Consider the following 12,826-nt stretch of genomic DNA (forward strand, 5'->3'; position numbering starts at 1 on the left):
AGCACTCAACCATACAAGTCCTTTAAGTCAGAGAAGTGATTCATAAAGATTATGGTACAATGACTGGGCAGATAGGCAACAGGCAAAAGAGCAGATATGTGTGGGGGCCCCACAGATATGGCTATGTGCCTTAGAAGTGTAGCCTGACCTTTGGTGTTTCCAGTCCTATGTGTTTATACTCTAAGCCTGGAAGTAAATTTATTCTAGTAACAGAGCCCTCTTCCTCTTGTATGATGGAAACTTCTTCTTTTATTTTTTTTTTATTTTTTTTTAAAGATTTTATTTATTTATTTATTTGACAGAGAGAAACCACAAGTAGGCGGAGAGGCAGGCAGAGAGAGAGAGAGGGAAGCAGGCTCCCCGCTGAGCAGAGAGCCCGATGCGGGACTCGATCCCAGGACCCCGAGATCATGACCTGAGCCAAAGGCAGCGGCTTAACCCACTGAGCCACCCAGGCGCCCCGGAAACTTCTTCTTTTAAAAAAATATTTATTTATTTGACAGAGAGAGAGAGAGAGAGAGAGAGAGAGGGAGAATGAGCACAAGCAGGGGGAGTGGCAAGCAGAATGAGAGGGAGAAGCAGCTCCCCGCAGAGCAGAGGAAGCCTGATATAGGACTCTATCCCAGGACTCTGGGATCATGACCTGAGTCATGAAGGCAGTGGCTTAACCAATTGAGCCACCCAGGAGCCCCTGGTGGAAACTTCTTAATTTAAAGAAGACATAATTGTCACATGGATGAGAAACTTCATTTACTACCTGTTCTGATTCCTGTGGGGTAAGTGCTACTCCTGGAAAATCTGAGAAATTTCCATTGGTTTCTTTAAAGATTCAGATTTGAAAAACAGAATTTCCCTTGCTGGTTTGAAAAGCAAATATAGTGCTGGGACAAAATGTCACTTTGAGTACTAACACATTTAAGCTTGTTTTATCCCCAGGCAGATGACCAGGGTCATAAAAATTATTTGCTATACTTTGAACTTGCAAATAACTTGCTTGGGTAGCAGCAGAGCATTTGTTACAATGTTGATGATGTGCCAGGAAAATCCATCTTTTCCTGGTAATGGAGATGGTGTATTTTTTTTTTAAATAGGCACCATGCCCGGTGTGGAGCCCAAGGTAGGGCTCCAACTCAGTACCCCAAGATCAAGACCTGAGCTGAGATCAAGAGACGCTTAACCAACTGAGCCACCTAAGTACCTTATGGAGGTGATATTTTTTAAAAAATAATATGTTATATGCAAGTTCTGATTTTTCCTATCCAGTATTGAATAGGAATACACTCTGGTAATTAGGGGCTCATTCACCATCATATTAATGGGAAGCCACAATGTTTTACATCTTTCTTAAAATTTGGCGATGTCTCATGAGGTCTGCTGGTCTTGGTTTCGGTATTATTACTTCCTTGGATAGAATGTCTTTGGATAATAAGCTGATCGAGGTTTACAAAGAGGCAGAAACCAAGCAGAGATTTATCGGGAGAAATGCATATGAGGGATGAAGCTGGAAAGAGCCAGGAGTAGAGGAGAAGGAGAGACTTTAGACCACAATGCAGGTCTGATGCCTGTAAAGGGGAGTATGAAGGAAGGATTAGACAGAAGAGCTTCAGACTATGGCAAACTCTGAGAAAGATTTGGTTGGGCTATTGGAGAATTACAGAGCATAAGTTGTCCGTTAGGAGTCTTGCTTTGGGCATAAATGGTGCAGCTCTTCTCTGGTGGCTGTGCTGGGTGGGAACAGCCTCAGGAAAGCATGACCTGCTGTGAATTGCGTGGTGGATCCATCTGGAAACTGTCCATCAGCTGTTCCCTACCACAGGCCCTCTTGAAGGGAGTTGTGAGCAGCATACTCCCAGCCACCTCAGAGAGCAATTTTGCAGAAGGCTGGTAGTAACTCCCTGGAAAGCCTTTCTGCTATTTCTCCTCTTTACATGAGCTCGGTCTTGGAGGAGGAATGTGATCCAGCCAGGGGCCACAGGGTCTTGGCCTGCCTGTCTCTGCCTGCAGGGTCTCAACCAGAAATGGATGGCACACAAATGAGGATTATTTAAGGGGGCTTATTTAGAAAAGTTTAATTCAAATACAGGTGGAGGGAAGAGGACTTCAACAGATAGTGCAGGAAGCCAATCAGAAGCTGCTGTCCCTTCCACCAGATCAGAAGAGCTGAGGGGACGAAGCTGTTGTTGAAACTAGAATGGGAGGGAATCCCATACAGCAGTCCTGTAGAGGAACCGTGACCTTCTGCAACAGGGCAAGTCCAAGGCAACTTTGCAGGAGAGAGTCATGGGAATAAAAGCCCAGCGGCAGCCATCTCCTTGCTGCATTCACAGACTCCTGTGTATTCTGGTTTCCATTTTCTAGACCTCAGCTTATTGGGGCAGAGTGGGGTATGGAAAAAGGTGGGAAGTGGGTTTGGAAAACACTCGGCACCCAGGGACATTCTGAATACCTTGGGCCTTTTGTTTTTCCTCATGTAAATACTTGTGGTTTATACCTCCCACTAGACTGGATATCTCAAGGTAAGAGATACCATTACCTAGGTTTGAATTCCCCAAGCCCAGGACCTAGAAGTTTGATGAGTTTAACTGATCGGGTTCTCCTTGATCTTTCCTGATTTCTTCCTTCCCCTCGCTTGGCAAGTGCCCCTCCTTGAATGGTTGGATTTTGATACCCTTGTGCCTGGCATGACTCTCTTGGCCGCAGGCATGGTGTTACTACTACACAGTGACAGAGCATTAAGGTCAGTCCAGAACTGAGCTGGGGACCTAACAAAGCAGGCTTCTGACTTCTCCCTGTTCTCTTGGGCATGTGGCAGAAGGACTTTCCCACTAGATAAGCTTTTGCTGCCATCTTCTGGTTGTCCTCTCGCCATGGTCAAGACTCATCTGGAAATTGTAGTCACACCTACGTTGCTGAGGGTGGGGTCGGGGGAGGGGGGGGATGAAGATTAGACCTTGTTTAAAAACCAGCAGGCCCTGGTGGGCCCTAATCTGTTGTTGGTAAGAAGGCGGGAGAAGCTAGGATTTCAAGGAGCAGTAAAATAAAATTGTTCTGGTCTCGAATTATGGTAACCCCAAATCTTGAGTTTTATCCTATTACTACTGTGGCTTTAATGAAAGGCTGAAATGTTAGCTACAGCCATCCTCTCAGCCCAGCCCTGACTGACATCTGTATTATGACCGTGAGCCTGGATAGAGCGTACTTTGCCACATGTGAGTGGTGACCCAAAGGACAGGAACTGGCTTACAAGTTTAAACAATTTTTTTATTATAGGGGTGCCTGGGTGGCTCAGTGGGTTAAAGCCTCTGCCTTCGGCTCGGGTCATGAGCTCAGGGTCCTGGGATGGAGCCCCAAGTTGGGAATCTTTGCTCAGCGGGGAGCCTGCTTCCTCCTTTCTCTCTGCCTGCTTCTCTGCCTACTTGTGATCTCTGTCAAATAAATAAAATCTTAAAATTTTTTTTTATTATAGTAGAATATACTTAACATAAAACTTACCATCCTAATCGTTTTTTTAATAAGTGTACATACAAGGACACCTGGCTGGCTCAGTCAGCTGAGCATCCGAATCTTTCATTTCAGCTCAGGTTATGATGTCAGGTTTTGAGATGGAGCCTTGAGTTGGGCTCCAAACTGAATGTGGAACTTGGTTAATTTTCTCGCTCCCAGAGCACTTGGGTGGCTCAGTCCATTAAACGGCTGCCTTCGGCTCAGTTCATGATCCTGGAGGCCCAGGATTCAGTCCTGCATAGAGCTCCCTGCTCAGCAACAAGTCTGCTTCTCCCTCTGCCCCTCATCCCGCTGTTGTGTTCCCTCTCATTCTCTCAAATAAATATATAAAATCTTAAAAAAAAATTCTCTCTCTTCCTTTCCCTCTGCCCTTCCCCTCTCCTCAAAAAATAAAATAAAAAAATAAAGTGTACATACAACTCAATGGCATTAAGTACGTTTGGGTTGTTGGTCAACTCTCACCACCATCCATCTCCAGAACTTTCTCATTTTCCCAAACAGAAACTCTGTGTCCATTTCTCCATTTCCTCCTAGCTCCAGCCCCTGGCAACCATCATGCGGCTTTCTGCTTCTATGAATTGAACTACTCTAGGGACCTCATATAAGTAGAATCATACAGTATTTATCTTTTTGTGACTGACTTTGTTCCGCCACCCAACATAATGTTCTCAAGGTTCATCCATGTTGAAGCATGTCTCCGAATTTCCTTCCTTTTTGTGGCTGAGTAATATTTCATTGTAGAGATACAAATATGCATAAAATAAAGAAGAATGTAGAAAAAAGTGATTTATGTAAAAATGCCAGAGAAAATAGGCAATTTTGAGAAATGGAACATTACAGGTAGAGTTAAATTCTTCCTCCTAATCCCTTTCTGTTTCCTCCCTCCCCAAAGGCAACTACTGTGTTAAAGCTGGGTTTTCTTCCATTGTATATATTTTTTAAATATTTATTTATTTATTTATTTGAGAGAGAGAGACAGAGAGAGACAGACAGAGAACAGAGGGAGAGGGAGAAAAAGACTACTGCTGAGCAGAGAGCCTGATGCACGGCTGGATCCCAGGACCCTGAGATCATGACCAGAGCGAAAGGCAGACGCTTAACTGACTGAGCCACCCAGGCGCCCCTTCCATTGTATATTTTAATACTTTCATTATATGGTTAGTTTTCCAAAAAACAATATGTAGCATTGTGCTTTTATATTCATAGACAGTATACCAGTAAGTGTCATTCTAAAGTTTGCTTCTTTTACGCCATTGCTTTGAAGATTCATCCATGTTGACACACGTAGCTCTCATTCATTCTGTTTTTCCGAGTTATGCTAGTTAAGTGTGTGCATATGACAAATTACCATTCTCAAGTTGCTGAACGTTGAGGATGCGTCCTTTTATTTTTCAACTTTTTTTTGCTGTTGCAGGTAATGCTGCTAAGAACATCCTTCTATGACACCTCTCCTTGAGACCCTTTGGTGCAGAATACAGCCATTGAATTTGAATTTTCTGAGCCATATACACCTTCATTTTTACTAGATACTGCAAAATTCCAATCAGAATGGCAAAATCCTACTTCAAATTTAAGCAGTGATTTGGAGAGTTTCCTTTTTTCCACATTCTTGCTACCAGTTGGTACCAGACTTCTTAATGTCAGACAATCTGTTTGGTAGCTCATTGTTTTCATGTCCTTGATTTTAGAGACCATAATCATCTTTTTACACATTTGTTGGTCATTTGGGATTTCCTTTCTATAGAAAGCTTAGGACTGGTTTATATTTTAGAACTTGAAGAGGTTCTCAAACAGGCGACTGCTGAAAGCTTACAGTGTGTGTTGATGGATGCCATTCCCAAAGCTTTCAGTTGAGAGCCTTTCCGTCGCCTGTTTTAGAGCCAGCCACCACCAGATGCCAGTACTGTACCATAATCCTCAAGTCCTGCTTTGCTGGGAACTTGTTTTCCATAGGATTCAAGATGGTGGGTCTTAATCACGGAAGGTAAATACTATTACGGATTTCTGGACATTTGTGTAAACAACTTGCAGAGATTAGATTAAGCAGAGGCTCTTATTTTTCAGAACAGAATTCAGAGCAAGTTAAGCTCTGAGTCTTAATGTCAGTGTCATTGGTAGCTCTCTGCTCTCTCCTGTGCCGATCTTGAAATGTTAAGAGCAAACATCTTTTGAATGATGATGTGCCAGGAACTGTGCTAAGCACTTTTCAGATGCTGTCAGGTAATTCTTCCTGCAGCTGTGTGGGGTAGGCCTTCTTACTTCATCCATCAGATAGGGATAACTGGGTTAGAGGGGTTAAATAAATTGCTCACTAGCACACAGCTAGTTAAATGTCACAAGCATGGTCTTTCCAAACAGGCAGACCAGTTCCAAAGTTTGTATTCCCCACTATTATGCTACTCTGGTTCTCAACATATGCAATTCTGCACTCAACCCATGTCCAAATCTCCCAGGCAGTTTGTTCTTAGGAATAAGAATAAACTTGAGCTAACAAGGGGGAATCCTTTCTAAAACTGTCTCCCGGTGGTGGAGACACATCTGCTTGTTTCTGAGGTCAGCTGCATCTTCTAGTAACAAGGTTTTTTTTTCTTTTTTTTTGGAAGAAAAAAACCCCACCTCCTTTCTAAATCAGTTTCTAAGAATAACCCAAATTTTCTCTCACCCTGACACTTTGCAAACTTTCTCTGAATTTTATGGTGTCCAGGAAGAAGACCCTTGTTTGCTAATGTTCTATGTTTTTGGCAACTCTGTCCCCCTGCCCCCAGAGACTCCCAGGTTTTCATTTCTGTTCTCTCACTCAAGCTTGGTGCTCAGTTTATAAACTCATTTGCTAATTTTCATTAATGATGGGGTGTCCTTTAGAAACTTTGTGTTGCTGTGAAGGCAAGAAAATGTCAATTTTCCCTTACCTTTCTGAGTTCTTGGCTGAGACCACTGTGATAAAAAGAAATTATCAAGAGGGAAACAAAAAATTTCTTGATATGTACACATGGGAATTAGCCAGGGGAAAATGAGTAGCTCTAAGAGGCAGCATAGAATTTAGACTTAAGTACCATCTTCACCTAAAGAGGAGAGAAAAGAAACGTGTGTCTGTTGGGGGGACGAGGAGGCCAGTTATGGGAAGTTACCAGAAAAAGCACAGTAAACAAAGGAGGGTTGTCAGGAAGATAGAAGTTTGCCTTCTCCATTGAAAAGAGTTTCTAGAGAGTTAGCCTCATCCTCCTCTTGTACAGAAAGGGAGACATCCATGCAAATGGAGATTGTCCTTATAAAGGTAAACGTTTCTTAGGAAGTGGTAGCTTTTTACTCTGTTTTTATGGTTTTTCCTGTGTCTGCTATTTCTCAAAATAATCCTTATACCAAAGAGACTTATTTTGGGGTGGTGTATTTACAACCCTTCAGTTGTATCATTGACAGTTTTGCGACGCTACTTCTCACAGTAGAACTGAGGTTTGGCAGAAAAGAAACTGCTTGGGGGACCTGGGTGGCTCAGTCGGTTAAGTGTTTGCCTTCAGCTCAGGTCACAATTCCCACGTCCTGAGATGGAGTCCCGAGTCGGTTTCCCTGCTTGGCAGGGAGTCTGCTTTTCCCTCTGCCCCTCAGCCTGCTTGTGCGCTCACTCTCTTTCTTTCTCAAATAAATAAATAAATAAATAAATAAATAAATAAAATCAATCTTTAAAAAGAAAAGAAAAGAAACCTCTTGGACAGCTCTCTGAACATTCTTGGCTCTTCCTCTTGTTCTAATGATTATTGTGGTGACTAGTTCTGACAAGGCGTTATCCATTTTGTAGGGGTGGGCCTACACTGGATCTGCCTTGCTTTCTGCCCTGGGACTTTCCTGACTCCCATTCATATCCGACAAGGGAATTAATATGATTAGGATGTTCCTTGTTCCAAGGAGAACGGGAACTAATGAGCAAGTGCTTCCTTTTCTTCCCTAGACAGATAATTCTCAGAACCATTTCATAAATTTCTAAAGAAGGTCCAGAAGTCAGGTGCCATCAGTACCCTTACTAGTGGCCAACTTGACAACATGTACTTATGTTCAGTTTCCCTCCTTCTGTACCCACTTCGTGTCCCATACTCCTGCTTCCTGGACAGCACCTCCCAATAAGCTGCTGTTAGAACCCACTACCACTAGGAATACACCTGTAATAATAATAATAATAATAATAATAATAATAATAATAATGATACAAGATAGGTCCATTTGGTTTGCTTGTTGGAGCAAGGGAGAACACATTCCAGGGGCATCTCAGTAATGGGGAATAGAGAGGGGCTTCTTACAGGGCTTGGGGTTGTATTGGTTGATCCTGAGGAGGATTTAACAAAGTGGGGGTCAGTTCTGATGTGGGTGACGCTAGGCAGCAGGGGCAATTTGGTTATTAGTTTTCTTTTTTTTTTTTTAAGATTTTATTTATTTATTTGAGAGAAAGAGTGAGTGAAAGCAAGAGAGCATGAGTGGGATGAGGGGCAGAGAGAGAAGCAGACTTGCTGCTGAGCAGGGAGCCTGATGTGGGACTTGATCCTGGGACTCCAGGACCATGTCCTGAGCTGAAGGCAATGGTTTAACCGACTGAGCCACCCAGGCACCCTGGTTATTTTTCCTAATTTTTATTCAGGACTTGGGATGATCAAAGAGAGGCTAGGGTTGTGTTGCTAAGAAGTGTCATTCACAGTAGTTGGTAAAGGGAATCTTTATTTATGGCCGGTGTGCATGTGGTTGTAGAGTGACCCTGTCCCTGTCATGTTCCAAACACTGTTGCACACTAGTTGTCTGGATGTTGTTAATAATTCTTAGAGCATTGTTTATGTGCTGATAGGAATGTCATGGCCAAGCCCTAAGCAGTGTGGTTTACACTTAAAAAATTTTTTTTTTAAAAATAATCTCTGTGTCCAATATGGGGATTGAACTTTTGACCTCAAGATCAAGAATCACATGCTCTACTACTGACTAAACCGGCTAGGTGCCCCTGGTTTCCACTTCCTTATTACCTACTCACAAACCTTAACCTAGGTCCCTCCAAAGCAGAGCTGAGGAAACAAACCCCTGGCATTAAGGTCAGACTAGTTACTTTTCTAATCAAGCAGTTGTGCCTCCTCTCTCATGCCTGGTCTGCTTTGGTGTGTGTACTTCCTTTTTCTTTTTCTTTTTTTTTTCTTCTTCTTTTTATTTATTTATTTATTGATTTATTTGACAGAGAGAGAGAGAGAGAGAGATTGAGAGAGAGAGAACACAAGTAGGCAGAGAGGCAGGCAGAGGGGGAGGGGAAAGCAGGCTCCCTACTGAGCAGAGAACCCAATGTGGGGCTCAATCCCAGGGCCCCGAGATCATGACCTGAGCTGAAGGCAGAGGCTTAACCCTCTAAGCCACCCAGGCGCCCCAAGTGTGTACTTTCTTCTGAGGATGTCCTCTTATTGTGCCTGGTGAAAGGCTACCTACTCTTTGGTATTTAGTCTTGACATCACTTCATCTGTGTTGCCTTACTGGACTCCACCGGGCGGAGTAGTGATAACGAGGTTCAGCTCTGTGCCTGAAGAATGCCCTGCTTGCCTCTTTGGTAGCATGGCTCACATTGTTTTGTAATTTGGTCTAACATAAAAAGGCATGAGAGACAAAGCTCTTCGAGATCACAGTGTATGGTGGGTCATCCTTCTGTCACAGTTATGCTAGAAAATCATAGAAACTAGCGTTCATCAAAATTGGCATTGAAAAACACTTGGCATCTAATAGTTACTCTAGGTACTAGATATGGTTCCAGGACACTAGCTACAAACAAGACTATTGGGTTAGGAATCCTGTACATAATTTAGAAATTATCAAATTGAAGTCTGATAGCCACACTTTGGCCACAAGCCACATTTCTTTTTATTTTTTTAAGATTTTATTTATTTATTTGACAGAGATCATAAGTAGGCAGAGAGGCAGGCAGAGAAAGAGGGGGAAGCAGGCTCCCCGCTGAGCAGAGAGTCTGATGCACGGCTCAATCCCAGGACCCTGGGATCATGACCTGAACCGAAGGTAGAGGCTTTAACCCACTGAGGCACCCATGTGCCCCACAAGCCACATTTCTTTTCTTTTTTTTTTTTTTTAAAGATTTTATTTATTTATTTATTTGACAGACAGAGATCACAGGTAGGCAGAGAGGCAGGCAGAGAGAGAGGGGGAAGCAGGCTCTCTGCTGAGCAAAGAGCCCGATGCGGGGCTCGATCCCAGAACCCTGGGATCATGACCTGAGCCGAAGGCAGAGGCTTCAAGCCACTGAGCCACCCAGGCGCCCCACAAGCCACATTTCTAAGGCACATTCTTCCACACTTGGCTTATGTCTTTTAACCTGACCAACCTGCTGTTCCTTCAGCATATTGGCCACCTTCCCATCTTGGTTCTTATATGTACAATCTCCCCCTTGTCTGAGAGGAAGGTATCACCCTGTCTCTCTGCCTCCTCACAGCAGGTTAGTGCCATGCAGACAACAGGTATGAAAGGGTGTGGTCTGGATGGTTAGGAGAAGTATTGACATCTGACTCTGGCTGTCAAGTGTTGGAACACTTTTCACTCCATTTTCACCACCCTGTTGTTCCGCCACTGCATTTCACTAAATATAGGACTATGTGATCTCTGCATGTGTAGGAACCATCTCTCTGTGAGCTTCATGCCATCACTCAGTAGGGCTCAGGGTCACCAAGTTTCATCTTTCGTGGGGGACCTAGAATTCTCTGGAGAAATAACTCCTCAGGGGATGCCTGGGTGGCTCAGTGTCGGCCTTCGGCTCAGGTCATGATCCCAGGGTCCTGGGAATGGGCCCTGCTTGGGCTCCCTGCTCAGCGGGAAGCATGCTTCTCCCTCTCCCACAGCTTGTGTTACTCTCTTGCTGTCTCTCTCTCTATATATATGAAATAAATAAATAAAACCTTTAAAAAATTAAAAAAAAAAGAAATAGCTCCTCAGAACAAACTAATCCTTCTGAGGACCAGCACGGCTGGCTTGAATGGTTGGGGGCAATTCAGAGTATACTCGCGGCCTACCACTCCTGTGGTAGGCCTCTGAAATAGATCCCACAGACCAGTGCCTGAATCTCAGGGTGAGAGGCTGCGGGCAAAAGTGGGTAGAATGGCCACACTCAGATGTCTGAGACTCAGGAAATAATGGTATCATTGAAAATGAAAAGGTAAGGGGAGAGTAATTGTCCTCACCTCTGAGGAAAATATCTCCCACCTGTGCTGGGGCAGAAGCTCTATATAAACTACTAAGTTCCACCATGACGGCAGGGCCCTCACCCAGGATGTCAGGTTTTTATAAACTGAAGGGTAGTGCCCCTCGTGGGCCCGAGCACTGTGACCGCTCAGCTCCAGGGAAGTATAGCAGCAGGAGAGAGAAATGGCTGATGCCACGGGATGGCAAAGAGAAATAGACTTGTGAGCTCAGGCGAGGTGTCCCTGGAGATGCCCAGAAATAGAGTGCCTCCCTTCTTTCCTCTACCTACACCCGAAGATCCTGCTGGAGCAGGGGTGGGAAACAAATTCAGAGAAATATCACTGATGACTGTGACTTACACAATTTCATCTTCACATAGGATCCCCAGGAATCAGGACAGGCCATTTAAAAGCAAATTAAGAGAAATTTGCCCTTGGGTGTTCTTATCAGGATGTGAAAACATAGCTTTTTATATTAATGTTTCCGAATCCCATTAGATGCAGGGAAAGATAATGTCCCCAGATACAACGCCCTGGGTTTCTTTTGTCTTCCTGCAGTTATATGAACAGAGAGCTCGGCCTTTCTCTCTGGATTCCCGTTTTTGTAATAAGCCAAGAATAATGGTTTACTTAGCCCTAAGGGTCTCTCCTGATGGCTGTGCCTTGAAGAAGAGAAAAGCAAAGAACCTGCTCGGAACTCCAAGGGATACCATTTGTCTTGCCATGCATTTCGAGTCTGCCTCTATCACGTGACCTTTGGTGATTGGAGGTGTTTGATCTTGTGGCAGTACTTCCGAAGTTACCCACAGTTTTAGACTGTCTCAGACTTCTCTGGACTCTCCATGTTACAGTCTTAATCTACAAGGGCTTTGTTGCTTTAGCCCATTCCCCCACAGGTACTTTGCTGGGTCAGATTTTGTGAGCAGGAGGAGATTTTAGGGCAGATGCCTCAGTTGGCTTTTTCACAAACCCATAACCATATTCCCCTTCAGCATTGGAGATGAGGGCATAGGAGCCACCATCCTGGTCCCACCACTTATAGGAAGGTTTTAGGATCAAAGTGTGACCCATTTTGGCCAAGGAATTAAGAGCTCTTACTAGTGTGAAGCCCTCCAGAGCTATCCTTCTACCCCAGGTTCTGGCAGTGCTCTCAAGAATGGCTGCTCTCTTGGCTTGGGTCCTGAACTTGAGGATAAGTAGAATAAAACCACAACCAACCCATAAAGAACATGTGTTTGGGGTGCCTGAGTGGCACAGTTGGTTAGAAATCTGACTCTTGGTTTTGGCTCAGGTCGTGATCGCAGGGTTGGGAGATGGAACCCTGCCTCAGGCTCTGCGATGAGCACAAAGTCTACTTGGGTTTCTTTCTCCCTCTCCCTCTGCCCCTTCTCCCCTGAACTCTCTCTCTCTCTCTCTCTCTCAAATAAATAAACCTTTAAAGAAAAAAAAAGATGTGATCAAGACATGAATCTTTGCTGTTTGTTTCATACTCCCTACAGAGTGGGTTCTAGTAACAACCATGGTGGAGGGTTGCTTGGATTGGTCTTCAATACAGAACTTGCCAGTCACCTGTGAGGCCAAGATTGTGACTAGCTGCTGGCCTTCAGCTGAAGGGCCTTTGGGATCCATTGCAGCCTTTAAGCCAAGGCCATGTTCTTCTGGAATAGCCCCTAGACAAGGACAGAGCTCTGTGGGGGGATATATTAGGGCCTGGCTTTTTCTGCCCAATGCAGACAATCTTTACTTCATTTCTCTCCCTTGTGTAGGTTAGACTCATCACACCACTGCATCCTGAGGCTCTGCCTGTGGAAGTCTCCCTTCCTCCTTTCCTTTCCCTAGAGTCTGGGGGGTCTGAAGTCTTTCTGTGATGAATCCTGCCTTGTCCCCATTTATCGTTCACATTTCTTTGCAACACACATCTTATACTCTGGTGTCTGCTTATCAGAGGACCCAAAGGGATACCATTCTGCTGTGGTAAAAGCTGTCAGTTTTGTGTCCAGAGTGAGCAAGGTATATGTACTGTAGCACAGAAAATGCAAAGGAAAGGAAAATAGGAGAAATGAGCAGGGATGAACTAATATCCTTAGGGGTAGCATATCGCTACCTTTAAATAACATCACTGCCTG

The sequence above is a fragment of the Mustela nigripes genome, chromosome X (genome assembly GCF_022355385.1).
Source record: "Mustela nigripes isolate SB6536 chromosome X, MUSNIG.SB6536, whole genome shotgun sequence".
Classification (NCBI taxonomy): Eukaryota; Metazoa; Chordata; class Mammalia; order Carnivora; family Mustelidae; genus Mustela; species Mustela nigripes.